The sequence below is a fragment of the Cydia pomonella genome, chromosome 2, assembly GCF_033807575.1.
Source record: "Cydia pomonella isolate Wapato2018A chromosome 2, ilCydPomo1, whole genome shotgun sequence".
Taxonomy (NCBI): Eukaryota; Metazoa; Arthropoda; class Insecta; order Lepidoptera; family Tortricidae; genus Cydia; species Cydia pomonella.
This window is the reverse complement of record NC_084704.1, coordinates 19,334,849-19,353,742: the sequence shown is the minus strand read 5'-3', so window position 1 is coordinate 19,353,742 and position 18,894 is coordinate 19,334,849. Positions and strand designations below refer to the sequence as shown.

The 18,894-nt window shown below is 39.6% G+C and overlaps 1 protein-coding gene and 1 long non-coding RNA gene across 2 annotated transcripts in view; both read left to right on the top strand.

The window, feature by feature from the left end:
• LOC133534609 (uncharacterized) overlaps window positions 1–18,894 on the top strand; it is a 201,521-nt gene that overhangs the window by 97,197 nt on the left and 85,430 nt on the right. The window lies entirely within an intron of this gene.
• Window positions 8,423–10,373, top strand: LOC133534591 (uncharacterized). The gene is made up of 2 exons (XR_009802060.1): window positions 8,423–8,622; window positions 8,853–10,373. It is a non-coding gene; the product is annotated as an uncharacterized LOC133534591 (long non-coding RNA).

The window sequence follows — 18,894 nt, the reverse complement described above, 5'->3', positions numbered from 1 at the left end:
ATCCACACTTCGAAATTATATATCTTTCTTTATTTCGTAAAGACATAAGTATGTTACATGAGTAGGTAGGTATATATATAATAGAATTTTACAATACTTATTACTTTAGGTTGGTACATTCGTTGCCGTCAACACTATAATAGTACATTACGATACAAGTGCGAAAAATAGGAAATTCGAAACGAGTGGCGATAAATTAAAACACGACCGAAGGGAGTGTTTTAAATCGACACGAGTTGCGAATTACCTATTCGCACATGTATCGTACAACGTTTTACAGTACATATGGCCCTTTAAATGTTCGACACAGTAACGTAATATGCTACTTCTCGCACTAGTGCTATAAAGTAGCCCCATATGTACTGTAAATATATTATTATGCGTAGGTATTAAGAGATTACCATCGCGACAACGAATGTTTATCGACATTAGTCCCTATATTGCGGGGATCGTTCTCTTTTACTCTCACTAAGACGTAATTAGAGTGACAGAGAAAAATCCCACAATAGACGAACTTAGATTTTCGCGGTTATATATAGCCCTGATAATCGTTTTCCGTTTCACGGAATATCAGCACATCGTTAGCAATATTTGAAATTATGGAGTGTGGAATTAAGAGGAGTGGCATCTCTTATGGTAGAACTGTTGCAAAAGTGTCCAGCTGTCAGCTATAAATAATAGTTTCAAATTTCTCCAGAGTAGCGCTAGAGTAGCTAAGAACCTAGGCGTTATTGACGGAGTGAATTGCGTTGTCTATGATTTAATTTTTTTGTTCAAGTACTCTAGGTATTGTAGCGCCACCTATTTAAAGTTTTTTGATGAGACTTTTTGGCACATGGAGATTCCGTTCCTTATCTCCTTCCGTATTTGAAATGTAAAAAAATACTTTGTCTCTAATAATAAGCCCTAAAATACATTCTATATTAACCAAATGTTGCCCAAAATTTTAACTTACCATGAAAACGGCTTTAAATATGTTAAATTAACAAAATATATTTTGACACATGCTTTCGCGCCCAAAACGCTCTTTGAAAATTGTGTGACGACACAGCATGGAGATATAAAGTGGGGCACACTCTAACTTTTTTTGTTATAGTAAATTGAACCTTATCACTGAGGCAGAAAGGTGTTCTTACCAGACTATAGAAAACGGTCCACTTGAGATAGCAAAAGTGGGGCGCGGTGTCTCACTGGCAAATGTTTCCCATGTTAAAAACATACCATTGTGGTAGTATTTATATCCATATACTACTGAAATTAAATACATTCTTATACTATTTTAGTGCTATATATAAAGTGCGGTTCTCAAATCTTTTAAGTAATTTGTAAATAATTATGATATTAATATTATTAACTGATTAAACCAAGCATGTGCACAACAAAAAAAAACATTAATTTTAATATGGTAGACATTGTAGAAACTTTGAATATAATTTGGTATCCCCAACTCGATGACATATTTTCGAGATATTTATAAAATACGTGAATGGTGAGGCTCAGCATTTAATTGCGAAATATTTAAAAAATGGGTAAAAAAAATTGTGTGACAGGTTGTAGAAGTGAAAGTTTCGCTGATTGTGGTATATATTTTCACAGCTGAACCACAATCATTCATTTTTACGATAAAAATACAAGACGATAATTGTCAAACTCATTAGGGTGGCCATGATGTCGGCACGATGTAAATCAGTTTTACACAATCCTTATTAAGTACTTAAGTAAGTTAATCTAATTAGGTATGTCTATATTTCGACATGATTAAATTCGTGGAATGTTAGCTATTACAGAATAATTAATTGCCAAAATTGAAATCCAAAGTCCTTAAACATTCCAGACTTACGTTTATACATTATATTTGGTTTTACTAACTATTTATATACACGTAATCGATTCGATATAGATTGGACACACATTTCCGTCAGCAGAAAAAGGCGGCAAATTTGAAAACTTGTTGCAATCACAGATCTAGTGTTGAGTTGCTCACTCGTGAGGCACCTTTGTACCACTCATTTTGTTAAATTGTCGCAGAACTTCACAGCGCATAAATGTCATACATCACTCCTCTATTAATTTTACTCATTTACTCGCGCGCATCACACACAGCTCTTACCACACAAATCATTCAAACACTTCAAATTTCAAAAAAACTCTCAGCCTTTCAAACTCACTCGCGTTCCTCACAACTCGCAAGAGAGTCGCGAGGCGCTCGGTGCTCGCCGACATTCAAATGAAGAAATGAGTCATCGACGTCATCGTAACTCATCGTCCACACTATCAACTGCCCAACTACAAACCTTATTGCAAGGACAAAAGGTCCACCGAGAAATGCGTTGTGTTTGTACCATTCACTCGCCTCACTGTGACATCCCCTCAAAAATCCTTTCAAAATGAAACAATGAATTAGATTTACCGAAAGAGGGAGTGAGACAGACACGCGCCGTGCTTCAATAACACCTCATCGAAAATACGTTAAAAATGAAAAATGAAAGAAAACAAGCGTAAGCGTCCGCAAGCTTTCATACATATTACGCCATTTTGATCCTAGCATTGCCAAGTTACTTGTCAAAATGGCGCAAAAAATCTAAGTCATCAGAGAACCTAGCGATGAAAGTTTTTCTCTCTGTCGCACTTGTGAATTCATACGTAAGTGCGACAGCGAAGCAAAACTTCGTGATTCGCGGTAGGCCTCCATATTTGTTAGCTATTATTGTACTAACGCGCAAACCAGTATAACCAAACCTCAAGACTCATATTGCTGGTGACATGTATAATCTGAATCAATTAGACTGGACAGTGAAATGGTTACTTGATAAGCGATTGAAATGCCAACCAAGTCTCACTGGGCATTTACGAAGCTTGCTTAGAAACAGTTATCGTTTAAGAGACCAAAATATTATTTAAATTATTGAAATATAATATAGTGGCGTACACAAAATATTATATTTTACATTAGTTCATTAATAAAAAAGTAAATATAATTTATATAGGTGAAATAAACATGTACATTTTAACGATTTGAATTTGTAATACTTTTTGTTAACGTGCTTCGTATAGTATTTCGATCATTTATGAGTTTGACATATTTATAGTACGAGAAACTCGAAAAAGTTGTTCGTAATCTTTAGTTGTCTTTTATAAATAGTTATCAGTGACCATTCTTATAATTATGCCAAAATAACAATATATTAACATTGTTTTTTCGATAAAATATACCTGTGGGTCTTTCTTTGTGTCTTTTGCATACAAAAATCAAGTGTATATTACACGCCGGTGGCATTACCGCGCGAACGTTATTGAGGCTTTCGTTTGTTATCATATTACTGATAAATTATGAGGTGGTAAGTTAGTAATTTCTATGTAATAATGGTACAAAAAATATTGGATTTGTTCTCCTTAGTTTGTTAATTGTTTGTTTGGTAGTTTATGGTTAGTATTTATTTCAATATATGAATGTTAAACTTAAAATGATATCAAGTAGCAAGGATTGATACTGAACAATCTAACAATAAAAATGATAAACTGCTAAATTAGAACAAGTTTCATAAAAGCATCAAATTAAGTTGCTATGTAGGATACTACTTTATGTCCTTAGTTCGATTCTTAAATGTATGTCTTCTGTTGTTAAAGTTCTGTTTTTAACCTCCAGAATTGCACTCCAGTTAAATATTTATGTGTATTTATAAAGGAAGTTTAGCAATGCCTAAATATGTATTTACATTAAATATGTACTGCTGCCGTTGGAGTTGATGGAATAGTCGATGCTGAAAAACTGCTAGTACCTCTCCTCATTTGAAGTAAGACATTGTAACACCTCATTTTAGAGAATGAGGTACTCATACAAACTCATTTTAAATTGATGTCCTACCCATCTCTTCACAGATCTACGATGAGTAGATGACGCTTAAAGGATTAAAGATAGTTAAAGTGTGCAAAACGTAAGCCATCACGCATACCATGAGTGCGAAAGAGGCAGACTACAAATGAAAATGCGTGACCATTTTTGAGTTCGACAGTGGCGGCTAACAGCCGCCATTTATTAATTTTCAAACACATGTCCGGCATCGTAACACCTTAAGTATTTTAATTAGAAAATATAAATCTCATCCACGTGGAATTCAGGGCTATAACCGCAGTTCGAAAAATCGAAGTTCATCAATTGCGGGCATTTTTCTCTGTCACTCTTATTACGTCTTAGTGAGAGTACAAGACAAATTTGAGATTTTCGGTTTTTGAGGTAGGCCCCCAGTTATTAGTATGTGTAAGCGAGAATGAATATCGACAGTTGAAAAATCGGATATCGTTAGTGTTGTGACAGAGTAACATCCCTAGTGCGCAAAATGTTCAAGTCAATAAACAAGACCAAGAGCGAGTAGTTAGAAAAACTCGCGCAGCTAGAAGATCTTGATGTCAACTTTAGCCAGTCTCCTTCGAGACCACGGGGACAACGCCGTCGTCGGAACGTTGGACGTAAACATAAAACTTAATACGCAATTAAGTCCCGTTTATATTAGTAAATAATTTATACATGGAGATATAAAGGAGTTAAGAGTGACAGAGAAAGATGCTCGCAATTTGCGAAATTCGGCGTTCGCGGTAGGTTCGACTCCAACAAGCTCAATAATATTATCAGAAAAGGACAATATCTCTTATGTCTATTACGCTCCATTGACAAGCGCCTTGGTTAAAAACTATAATAAACGGGCGCAGCGGACCGCGACCCTGGTCCTGTCAGCATATCTGTTTCTCTCTCTCTCTCCCTCTCTCTCTCTCTCTTACTCATACCTGTGTTCTTGACAGAAGTTACGGCGGCCCACCTTCCTCACGATCTATCATGGTGGCGGTCCGGTACGCCTATCAGTACCAGCTTTTAGGACGAATAAATTAAGTAAGATTTTGTGAAGCGTTTTACAGAAGAGAATAAACTATATCCATCCCTTTTCAGGGGCCATAATACTAGCACAGCAAAAAGACAGTAAGATTCTCTCTGACTATGCACGAATGAGAAAAGATCTTGGCCAAACTATATATTACACGTTATCTTAATATCCCAGATACATATAACTCATGGTCACCCTAATTAGAAAGAGATGCAACGGCCCACCTTGACTTCTCATGTGTACATACTTTTTGGTCAATGTACCCTGTCCGGTTAATCTTATAAGTCCGTGCTCTGTCTATATTTGGCCAAACTACAATGGCGACAGCAAATCGTTACATCTGTAGAACCCTTTTACTAAGGAAGGTAGAGGCAAGGAACAGAATCTCCTTAGGCAGAACTGTTGCAAAAGTGTCCAGCTGTCAGCTATTTTTTTATATTAAAATGGTGTCAAGATCATCAAAAGCAAATCAAACTTGATATCATAAGCTCACACCACTCGAAAAAACATTTTAAATCCTTTTGGAAGTCCACAAACAAATTAAAACCCTTGACTGGCCTACCCAGTGGAGTCGATGGTGTGAGTGACCCTAAAACGGTTGCTAATTTATTTAGGGACCATTTTGTAGTCAAGTCTCCCTTAGGTCCTACGATGCCGGAGGGATTCGATGGAGAGACCTGTAGTGAGGACGTAGGACCTAGAATTACTGCCAGAAGCATAGATAAGGCTATCAAGTCTATGCACAAAGGTAAGTCCCCGGGTCACGATGGTCTCTCCATAGAGCACCTGCAGCATGCCGGGCCCCACATATCAAGGTTGTTAGCCATGTTTTACACTCTGTGTATTCGCCACTCTTATCTTCCTGATGACCTAATGCGGACGATTGTTGTTCCTGTAGTTAAAAACAAAACTGGGGATTTAGCAGACAGGAATAACTATCGGCCAATATCGTTAGCGACAATTATTGCAAAAATACTTGACAGTGTGCTTAATTCACAGTTGAGTGAACGTGTAGAGCTGCATGATAACCAATTTGGTTTCCGGCCAGGATTATCCACGGAAGCGGCAATACTGAGTCTTAAGCACACTGTGAAGTACTATACTACCAGGAGGACACCTGTTATTGCTTGTTTTTTGGACTTGTCCAAGGCTTTTGACCTGGTTTCCTACAAAATACTGTGGAAAAAACTTGAGGACACAGGTCTTCCACCAGAAACTGTAAATATCCTTAAGTATTGGTATGGGAACCAGGTCAACAGTGTTCGATGGGCAAACGCAATGTCTGACGAATATAGGTTGGAGTGTGGAGTGAGACAGGGGGGTTTGAGCTCACCGACACTGTTCAACCTATATATTAACGGGTTAATTGAGACGCTCAGCAATACGCATGTCGGATGTCATATAGATGGGGTATGTGTCAACAACTTGAGTTATGCAGACGATATGGTGTTGTTGAGCGCGTCAGTGTGTGGGATCAGGCGAATGCTGAAAATTTGTGAAGCGTATGCAACTGACCACGGCCTCAAATATAATGGGAGCAAGAGTCAGTATATGGTTTTTGAGACTGACCGCAAAAATACAATCGAGCTTCCATCTATATATCTTAATGACGCTCTTTTGGAAAGAGTTGATTCCTTTAAGTACTTGGGGCATATAGTTGCGGTCGATCTCAGAGACGATATGGACTTGGAGAGAGAGCGAAGGGCCCTGTCGGTCCGGGAGGATATGATCGCTCGAAGGTTTGCAGGATGCTCTATAGAGGTGAAAGCAACATTATTCAGAGCTTTCTGCACTTCCCTCTATACCTGCTGCCTGTGGGCGCAGTATACGCAACGGGCTTATGGGGCCCTCCGTGTACAATACAATAACGCATTCAGGGTGTTGATGGGACTGCCCCGTTTCTGTAGCGCGTCAGGTATGTTCGCTGCGGCGCGCGTAAATTGCTTTCACACGGTAATGCGCGGGCGCACCGCATCCCTGATGCGTCGGGTGCGGAGCAGTCCCAACATCATTCTGAAGATGATAGCCGAGAGGGTGGATTGTGTATATTTATCACACTGTGGAAGATTACACTCTCCCACTAGTACTGTCAAATGGTGAAGCCCGTTTAATAAATTAAGATTTTTAAAATTTAGAAATTTAGATTTTTAGTTAGTTTTAGTTAGTTTAAGAAGATATGTGTCTCTTGTTACACGAAATAAAAGATTTTTATTTTTATTTATTTATATACTACGTCGGTGGCAAACAAGCATACGGCCGGCCTGATGGTAAGCAGTATCCGTAGCCTATGTACGCCTGCAACTCCTGAGGAGTTACATGCGCGTTGCCGACCCTAACCCCCTACCTCCCCTCGTTGAGCTCTGGCAACCTTACTCACCGGCAGAAACACAACACTATGAGTAGGGTCTGTGGAGGTACTTCCCCAGTTGGGCTCTGCTCTAGATCTGGAATGACATCCGCTGTACTGTGCCCTACCACACAGAGCGAGATGACATTCACAATGCCCATACCTCTCTTGTGGACGTAGTTTAAGGACGTACCCGGGTCCAAATAAAAAAAGCTATAAATAATAGTTCCAAATCTCTCCAGAGTAGCGCTAGAGTAGCTAAGAACCTAGGTGTTATTGACGGAGTGAAGTGCGCTGTCTATGATTAGATTTTTTTCTCAAAGTATTCTATGTATTGTAGCGCCACTTATTTACGATTTTTTGTCGGACACTTTTTGGTATATGGAGATTCTGTTCCTTGCCTCTACCTTTCATACCTTTTACATATGGAGTGTGGAATTAAGAGGAGTGGCATCTCTTATGGTAGAACTGTTGCAAAAGTGTCCAGCTGTCAGCTATAAATAATAGTTCCAAATCTCCCCAGAGTAGCGCTAGAGTAGCTAAGAACCTAGGCGTTATTAACGGAGTGAATTGCGCTGTCTATGATTTGATTTTTTTGTTCAAGTACTCTAGGTATTGTAGCGCCACCTATTGAAAGTTTTTTGATTACACTTTTTGGTACATGGAGATTTCGTTCCTTATCTCCACCTTCCGTACTTTTACACTTTGACAGTAGAGTTGTGCCCGCTCGGTCTTTAAAAAGAGCGCTCCGATCTCGGTCAATCGGTCAAACGAACTAGTTCGCTCTTTTAGGTCCTTTAGTTCCTTTAGTTCAGGAGCAAATCTCGAGATCTGAATGAGTATGACTAGGTTATATCTTGCTCTCGCTCGCAAATAAACAGAGCGAGAGCGTGAGAGAGCGAATTTCTTGACCTTGACTCATTCCGATCATTCGCTCCCGACCGATTTGTTACTTGGTACTGAGGGCGAACCACGTTCGACGTGTTGCCTCTCTGTCGCACTTGTAAATTCGTACGTAAGTGTGACAGGGAGGCCACCCGTCGAACGTGGTTCGCGGTAGGCCCGCTGACATACCGACTACTGAACTAAAGGACCGAGACCGATTAAGAGCGCTTAAGATGAACTAGTTCCTTTCGGTCTGTGGTGGGATTTCATTCCTTTTAGTTCTTCGGTCCTGACCGACTCAAGCCTATTTGACAGTGACAAGCATGACATTGACATCAATAAACATCAACAAAGTAAGCTGAAGTGATAGGAAAGCACAAAAGAACAAATAATTTTGATCTGGGAGTGACAATAACTCAAAGGTTGCTGAGAAAATACGTGGGATCTGCTGACAAATTAATACAATAGAACATCGGATTATTTTACATTGTCTTGTTGCCTAATAACTTAAAAGTAAGCACTTATTCTTTTTTTACACTACTGTTACCAAGTTTCTTTTGTACTTTAATGATTTATCTTCTCATTCAAACTTCTTGAGTTTTACGAGTAATTAACTTCCTTATTAAAAAAGTACCTAATAAATGTTTAATTTGCGAGTGACTAATTTTTTTAAACGTAACCAGGGTGTTTTACCTTAATTGTATGGTATAAAGGCGTTATTTATATTTATATCCTTGTTTTAGATGTCGCGCGTAATAACCTGGACTGTGGGAATTTTCCTTATTGCGGTTATTGTTACAACAACTGCAGACAAAAAACAAGATGAAAAACCTGCTTTTAAATTGACAACTGTTCCTTGGGCAGCTGCTTTGGTTTGTGCTGCGGTACTGGGAGTCATTATCTTTTGTTTCTGTACTAAGATTATTAGTCTAGTTTTGATTGCTGTTATTATAGCAATTTGTGGTGGCTTAACTTATCTTTATCTCAAATGATTTTGGTTAATCTGTTACAATTTTTGTTTAAGTTTTCATATGCTGTGGATCTGCATATTAGGTCTGACTCTAATTTAAATTTACCTATGGATCCACATTCTGCTCTACTAGCATACTAAACAAATTCATTGATTATTTTAGATGCATAAAGACAAATTCATGCTTCAATATGACAGTGAATGTAGCCTATAATACAGGGTTGGAAACTACTAACCTGGCAGATTTTAAGTTTATTTCTGACCGCATTTAGAGACTAAAATGTCATTTAAAGTTTTCTGGCTCTAGCTGCCCAGAGGCCTATAAAACAGCCTTACACTTCAATATATTTTGAGTTGTTTTTTGACAAATAAATATTACAGGTAGGTTTTGCACAAGTAGCAAATTGCCTATTCGCACATGTATCATACAACATTTTACACTACATATGGCCCTTTAAATATTGGAGATAATAACGTAATATCCTAATTATTGCACTAGTGCGGTAAAGTACCACCATATGTACTGTAAAATATTTTGAAATAGATTTAAGCTTTATTCAGCAATGAATATTTAGGATTTGAATTCACACAACAGTAGTTATTTTAAAGTTTTAGTTTGTTTTCTTCGAGGGTATCTAATATCTTATTCCTATAATAAATATAACAAAGATGATGCTGCCGATAGATGTTGCGCCACCGTGTAAAAAAATGTAAAACAGTACATCGTAGGAGAGGCCGGAAAACCGCTCAGAGATGGACGAGTGAGTTTGAGGGTCGATACGTTCGTGGAGGAGTCCATCTTTAGCGTTTCCGGCCGAGGCATAAAATAGTGCTTTTCACAACTACTGTGAGGAAATAAGAAAACATTTGCATAACTGTAAGCACTTTAATAGAAATTAGGATTTATTTTGGCGTGAGGACAATTGTTGAAAGAAAGCGATGTATTTTTGCCAGGAACATTTATTCTTCACTACAAGAACTCATTTTTATAGCGGATTTATATAACACGTATCTATCTAGATACGTTTCTGTTTCATGTAAGTATTTTTTAGTCAAACACAATTTACAGTATCCAATTCAGTAAGTATTATCCGATCCCGCCTTTTTTTTCCCTTTATATCACTTAAGAGGCGTTTTTCTGTTGTTTGCTTCAAACCGATTCTAAACTTAGAAGCTTTTTTGCTAAAAAACCACAAACAGCTACAAAAGTAAAAACGCCTTAAGCGTGAACCGAATGGTTTTGACGTTTCTTTTTTTTAAAACAAGTAATTGGTCTAAAAGTAACCTTATTTTATTTTTGAAGAGTTACACCAAAACACGGCCTTTTACCACCACCAATGACAGATGATGACAACAATGAAACATTGTAATAAAGGCGTTTTACCTTACAATAAAACGCTTATTAAATACTTACCTTATTCGACGCCTACAAACATAATGAGAGAAGCATTTCCGTTTCCCTATAGTATCAGACATAATTTGAGTACAGTTTCCGGTATCCCTACCTCCCCCTCCACTGCCAGCCTGGTGAGTCAGCTGTCTTGGATGCGGCTGCTCGCCTCTTGCCTCATTGGGGCTCAGTATGTGCCAGGCAGGACTTATTTTGTAGGCGTCGAATAAGGTAAGTATTTAATAAGCGTTTTATTGTAAGGTAAAACGCCTTTATTAAATCCTGTACCTGTATTCGACGCCTACAAACATAATGAGACGTGTTTGTTATCGCCTGGCAGTGAAGGTAAAACGCTAATGTGATGACAAGTTAGCTAGTAGGTACACTGGATTACGAAATTCAATTTAAATATTATATACCAAAGGGTATATAACATTACAAGCTCTAGGTAGTGGTAGGGTGACATAAATTAAACGGATGTTTAACGGATAGAACATTTATTTTTATTTAATTATTGTAAATCAATAGTCAACAAATTCTTATTAACACATAAATGATTTTCTGGATTTAAATGATTATGAAATCGTAAAGCATTATGATTAGGAACAATTAAATAAATTGCTTAGATTAACAATATTTTCATCACGTGATGTGGATGATTTCAATACTTCTCGACGATAAAACAATCTAAATGTGTCTCCTGAACGCCAATTTCCTTGTTCAAGAATTTTATCAATTGGAAAATTCTCTATCCAATTCTTCGAGGCTACTGCTGCTCGAACGCTCCCTGGTGTAGCCTTGATGCCGGCGTCTCGTAATAATGTCTTTACCCAACCAGCTATTATAGTCCGTGAAGCTGCCTTGGGAGCATTATTCACGGTAAGAAAAAGATTTTGACTCTTACAAGCAAGACGTCTCTGTTGTGACAGCTCTATTAGTCTTTTTATCCAAAAAACTGGGTTGATGGCAGAGCACTGTGTGTTACTAAGAAGTGTCCATCCTGACTGTCTATGGTCTGCAGAGTCAGTCTTAGACCCGAATCGAGGCCAGAAGGTAATGCAGTCTTCGGATTCAATCATGTGTTCGGAGTCTATGGATAAGAGTGTAAGGTCATGGATCCTTCTACCCGAGCACAACAACAGCAAAGTGGCCGTCTGTCTGGCCACATCGAATAAATTATCGCATTTGATATGCCTGGAAGCCATAAAGGACCCTAACTTTGAAACATCCCATATGGGTGGTTTTGGATCTTTAGGCTTTTGTAGGGCTATAGCTTTCAGGACATGCTTAACAAGTTTGTGCGAACGTAGTGCTTCCGAGCTATTAACGTTACATAGCGACGACACCACTGACTTATGCACTAATATTGTACTATATGCAAGGCCTTCTTTTTGAAACAAGTCTGATAAATAGCGTGCTAACTGTGACCCAGAAGGCGCAGAATAATCAATATTATTTACTTGAGCCCAGCGACACCATCTACTCCAAGCAACCGAATATGTTTTTAAAGTCGAAGGACGCCAACTCGATAAAAGCAATGACTTTTGATCCCTAGACCAGCTATCTAGGTCCCTCGACCACCCCCACACCTCCAGACCTCCAGGGTCATTTGATCTACTTTCGGCGGAGGAAGATCGGTGGCTACATCGACTAGTACGTCCTTCAAGTTCCATATCGTATGTGGGGGCCCCATGGCTCGACTCTTTAGGTCCGCGCGCCAAAACACTCTCTCCCATCTGGGGACTACCATCAAATACACTCCACTGGCTTGATTTAGGTGGTGTAGGATTCTGGGTATCAAACATGGGGGCGGAAAGACCCATGCTAGTTTGAAACTCCACATTAGGCTGAGAGCATCGCAAAATAGCGCCTGACTGTCGGTCTGATCCAGTGAACAGTACGCCGCTACTACATGCGCCGTCCGGGATGCGAACAGGTCGATTTGAGGCGTTCCCCACTTGCGAAAGATTGGTGACGTGGCTTTTGGTAGCAAATGCCACTCGGGGAGCACCTTTAGCCTTGAAAGGTGGTCGGCTTCGACATTGTATATTCCTGGAAGATGGTAGATACGCAGCCGAATCCGAAACATATCCAGAAACGGGTATATCTTGTAGGTTAAGGTCATAAGCATGTCCGACCGAGTACCGCCTTCGTTTCTCAGATATGCTACCACAGTTCGGCTGTCGCTCTGAATTAATAGCGAAGCGTCCTACAGATCGTGAGACTGATTCAGCTGCAGAATTTTGAGGATAGTCAGTAGTTCTTTTTGGTTGCAGTGCAATTTCTTCTCTGCTGCAGTCCAAAGACCCGAGAAGTGCGCATTGTTCAACTTTCCTCCCCATGCCACATCCGATGCGTCGGTTGTTAAATAATGTGTTGGTGGAGGGATCTGCATAGGCGATGTGTTCCGACAATTGGTCTTCCACCAATTCATTTCTGCCAGTGTTTCGCTGGGGAGTAAGAACCGCTTTTTCGGGTGTTGATACCGAAGCTGGTTGACTCTGTTCTGTATGTGACGAAAGTTTAGGCGACCTCTCGGTACTACGAAACTTGCAAAGTTCAGCATCCCCGCTAAAGATTGCAGTTCTTTGAGATCCGCACCCTGTTGGTGAACAAGATTCGATATGAAGCTCAATATTTTGAGTACTTTCTTTTCGGGGAGACTTTTTTCGTCGTTCCACGGATCCCATCTTATACCCAAGTACTCTAGGCGGGTCCTGGGATTTAAGATGGATTTCTCCCAATTGATCTGCCATCCCAACTCTTGCAGCAATTTCGTCGCCATATTTATGTGGGTTTCGAGAGTATGTGGGTTCTGGTGAGCTATTAAAAAATCGTCCAAATAAACCAGGATTCTCACTCCACGCTCTCTCAGTACTTGAGCGATCCAATTCGTAACTGAAGCGAAAACTTTTGGTGCCGAACTCAAGCCAAACGCGAGACATATCATCTGCAGCAGCTGGTTTTGGTAAACAAGTCGCAGGAACCTCCGATGACTTTTCACAATCGGGATATGAAAATATGCTTGAGACAGGTCTATCTTTGCAAGCCAGTCCCTGCTTTGAAGAAAATCCTGTATTTTGACAACATTTATCAAACGGAAGGATTCGGTTCGGACATAGAAATTCAGGGCCCGTAGGTTGAAAATGGGCCTTTGGGAGCCATCCCCCTTTTCCACCAGAAACATTGTTGATAAAAAGCTTGGGCTGGTGGTGGCTGTCTCTAAGGCCCCCTGATCTCTCAGTTCCCGAATTACCGCAGTCATTTCCGGCGATGACCGTGTTGCATAGCTCTCGTTTTGAGGTGGTGCTATGAGAGGCGGTTTCGTTAAGAAGGGTATGCGATATCCCTGAATTATTTTTAAAATGAAAGGCGGCGGTGGTAGGTCTTTCCATTTTTTGTAAAAATGTTGTAGTTGTCCTGCTTGGAAGGGCCTCGAGTCAAAAGCGCCTTCGCTTATTAGAGTTATCTTTGTAAGAAGGGGATGCGCTCCGCTTATTGCCACGGGTGTCGCGCCCGTTCCGATTAGGACGCCAGTTTCGGGGACGATATGTGGTGTTATCTCGACGTTGATTTGCCCTCTGGTCCCCACTATTGTTTGTTCCCTGCGCAGGACAATGTTGGCAGTTGCTTGGGCCTGGTCCCTGCGAGGGATAATGACTGCACATACCCTGCGCGGGTGTGTATTGAGGAGGGCCACGCCTCTTATTCTGATATTGATAGCCTTGCGCAGGCATATTAGTATATTAGTAGCAAAGGACCCCTGCGCGGGGCGATGCACATTTCCACTGCTACCTGCTTGCGCAGCAGGGGCACTGGTGGTTGGCTTTGGTTTAGGCCAGAAAACCTTGCGTACGCCTCCAGCTTTTTCTAGGACAGCTGCGAAAGGTTGAGGATCAAACAGGTTAGTAGGAGTAGGTGGAATCTTCCGCAAATTAGACTTGTTGAGCGGGTCCCGCACTGCCCGCAATATCAAGTCCCTTCTCTGCTCAACTATATCAGCCCGGTGACCGCATACAAGTTGCAAAGCATCCACGGACACCTTATGAAATTCACCAGCATCGAAAAGTCCTTCTAATTTTTCTTTGATTGATGCAAACGTCAATTGACTATAGCCCTGTGCCCAGTCAAGAAATTCGCGAATATTGTTCTCAATCGTTTCTTTTTGTTTTAACAATGCAAAAGTAAGCGCAGCGTACGATCGCTCTGTATGTGACAATGATTTAGATGTATCATAAGCTAGCACTTCCTCATTGGTCTCTAGTTCCACAAAACCGGGGGAATGCGTGTACAATTTTTGAACCTCCAGATAACGCACGTCGGTCCACGTTTTGTTCGTAAAACGATTTCTTTTTGTAACGCTTCGAGATAGCTATCGGGCGTTTTTGGAATTGTGGGTTCTTTTAAGCTAGTTTCTAAATTTATAGAAAACATTGACTGGGCAGGGGCATCCGCAGCTGCTTGTTGATCGATAACAATATCATTACCAACATTAGCATCGGCTAATACATTGTCATACAAATCGCCACTAACATTATGATCGATACAATTTAAATTATCATCTGGTGGGTAGTTTGGGGTGCTGCTAGCAGGACGGCAAAATAATTTACGCAACGCGCTTACCTCCTTTGCAAGTTTTTTCACCTCATTCCTTGAATACTGATTCCGTCTTTTATGACGACGCCTTTTCTTCGCAGACGAATCACTGCTCGAACCTGATGACGAACTCGAACTTTCCGAATCATTCCTTTGTCTTGATCGATTGCCTTCGTCTTTACCACCACTCATTGTTGCTGCAAGCAAACTACGTTAAAACAAAAAACACAACCTTTAATAATTATGTTAGACCAGAAACTGTAACCGTTAAATTTTATTTTACTTTTAAATATCGAACGGCAATAACCGTTTTCTATTCAAAGGTGCTACTAAAAAGCTTAAAAGATTTTCTTAACCAGCAAAGACTAAGTGTAAGAAAATTAATGATACTATACGTTACGAACGGTTTAAATTTAAAAATACTTTGTTGTCTGGGTCAAGACGGGCACGTCTTAGACCACGACCGTTCACGTTGGGAAACAAAACGCTAATGAGGCAAGAGGCGAGCAGCCGCATCCAAGACAGCTGACTCACCAGGCTGGCAGTGGAGGGGGAGGTAGGGATACCGGAAACTGTACTCAAATTATGTCTGATACTATAGGGAAACGGAAATGCTTCTCTCATTATGTTTGTAGGCGTCGAATACAGGTACAGGATTTAATAGTGGTGGATCAGGTGCTACAGCTATTGCCTTCTTTCCAGCTTGCTTTTAGACCATCTATTGCCACATTTCCGAACAGCGGCGTGAAAAATTATGTTCTAATATAGTATCAAGTAATCTTTTAAAAACATGATACTTATCTCCAGAAGAAAGATCTATAAATACTAGGTATATGAATTGTTTTCGTTATTGGAAGCTATTTATATCTGTATAGGTAATAAGTTGATAGTTAAAAATTTGAAAAATGTTTTCACATTGAATATATATTAATAGGCGGGTCCACACATAGCGGGGCAATATCCTCGCGCACAAAACGGCCAGTGTAGACGTTCCTCGGGCGAGAAAGCCGCGCGCGCCGCCTCATATTTTAATACTTGTATTTACTAATGACTGAATCTTAAGTAGGTAGGTATTGAATATTGAAATATTTATTTAATGAACGCTGCAGATTTTACGAAGTACCTGCTAACATTTGGAATAAAGTGGAGTCTTTTCTTTAAAGATATTTTTTGTGATAACACTGTAAGTACATTTATGTAACTCATAGAAGGTGTATTATTATGTATTGCATGTATATGATTTATGAAATAATAACTGTTGAGTTTGTCCAATTATAATTAATTATGTTGTTGTTAATTATTTTGATTAAATAGGTAAGTGGATTTTTATTGCACAATACTAATATCGTAGGTAGATATTTCTTTACAAATGGTTAAGGGGTTAATAAAATTATAGATGAATAAGTAGATAATTACTGTATCCATTTTTGATAGTTATACATTTTATTATTTATAAATATTAGGGTTTTACACCCTGGGTATAATAATTGTATTTTATGTAAGCTAAATTGAAACGCACAGTTTTATTAAAATAATAATAAATGGTTTGGTGATATATTCCAGAAATATGCTTTTTTTTAACATTATAAGAGATACTTAGTTCAAACTCAATGTCAAAAACCCAAGAAACCAAGGGCGTCACAGGCAGACTTTAAAGGGGACTTCTGTTAAGGGGGTCCCTAACGCCAATGACCTTCGATCGGAATCCCTAAGTTTTATAATGTTTATAGCTTATCATATTAAGAACAACGGCTGTAAGCAGTATAGTGTAACATATTTATTTCGTCTTAGAGATGTTTGGCATTAAAGTTGAACATTTTTAGGCCAAAAAACTTTTGTGTTAAGAATAACGGCTATAACTTTTGTGTTAAGTAGTTTACAATTAAAATCTCAGGCCGCGTAGCCAACGTGCCAATCGTTAACGCTCCGTAGCGTATCGTAGCCATCTCTCTTTATCACTCTTCCACATTAGTACGACAGTGACAGTTGCGTTTCGTTCGCTACGGAGCGTTAACGTTTGGCACGTTGGCTACGCGAGCTGACCAGTTTTTAGAGACGTGAAAGACGAACCCAAATGTGTACATTTCGTACATGTAAAATCCTTCACAGCAATCTACTAACGAAAAAACACTACTTTTTCACTAGGATCAATATTGAAAATGATATCAAAGCGGGAAAGTTAATGAAAATCAATTCTATGGTCCGTTTTTTTTTTGTGTTTCGTTTACGAGTTATTACTCTTAAGCGGTGGCCAATATCAAAAAATGTTGTTAAACGTAAATAATCTACACATTTTTTTACAAAATATCGGTAGTACACTTTTCTCAAGGATCAATATTTAAAAAATATTAAAGAGGGAAAGTTAATTACGAGGGTTGTTTGAGAAGTAACTTAGTTTGGTATGAAAAAAAAAATATTGCAAATGTATTTATTTTATTTCTCAAATGTTTCTACGTAATCCCCCCGAAGTTCTACGCACTTGTCGCAACGAATCTGCAACTACTCTATGCCTTCACGGAAGTGCGTCTGTTCAAGGGCTTCGTAATACGCATGACCTCCCGTATAAATGTTTTGAGTTTCGGAAATATGTAGTCCGACCAAGCCAAATCTGGTGAATAAGCAGGGTGTGGAAGAAGTTGAAATCGTAGCTCCGAAATTTTTTGTGCAGCGACACGACTTGAATGCACCAGAGCATTGTCATGGTGAAATATCACTTTCTTTGTTGCCAAACCTGGAGGTTTTTCTATTGCTTCTATTGCTCCAGTTATCCCTTCTATTGCTATAGTTTTCCCCTTGGCAAGGTAGTCAATTAAAAGTATTCCCTTTGCCGTTCCAAAACACAGACGTCATCACCTTTCCAGCAGACGGAATGCTTTCGGCTTTCTTTGGAGCTGGCTCACCATGACCAACCCATTGTTCCGCTTTCGACTGTTGTTTCGTCTACGGAGAGAGAATTTGTTCTGATGGAGTCAGTAATCGCGGCACCCAACGTTTGCACAAAACGTTTCATGTGCAACTCGTTGTGTAAAATAAAATACATCCGCTCACAAGAGATGTTTGTGGCTTCAGCTAATTCGCGTATTTTCAATCTTCGGCCGGCAAAACTAAATCATGGATTTATCAATGACTTCGGATTCGGATAATACAGCCGTTGTCGGGGCTCCATGGCGAGCTGCATCTTCAATGCTTGTCCTGCCTCGCTTAAACTCATTTACTCACAAGTCGAACCGTTTCGTAGGAAGGACACGAACTACCCAATGTAGGTACTCGTAAAATCCTTTCATAGATTTGTTTCGCAGTTTTGCCTTCCAAAAAAAAAAACGGAATAACTCCACGAATTCAAATTTTCTCCATAGACCACTTTTGTTTGAACTACTGTCAAATGACAAATTCCCGCCAAAAATGTCATGACGCCGTAGATTATAGTATTTTATGCAACAGTTGTATAAGAAGGGTCAAAAAAGGCGAGTGGCGTGAGTTAAGTTGTAAAGGAATACGCCACGAGTATTTTTTGGTCTACTTGTACAACGGTGCATACAATACTTTTCCTACGAGTCAACAAAAATAAATCTTAATTTAGGTAAACAAAGCAAATATAAGCTAAGATACGCGAGCATACCTTGTTACGCGCCCGGCCCGCGCCGGCCCGACCGGTCCGCAACACCTCGTAACTCATGAGGCCCTGGTAAATTAAATTTTTGGACAGTTTTTTCTCGATTTTGGCCACAGTAGCCTATGGAGACTGACAAGCAACGCTAAGCCGTCTCCGTAGTCTAGGGTGTTGCTATATTACGGGTGTCACATGCGTGTTTCTGACTTATGAAGCAAT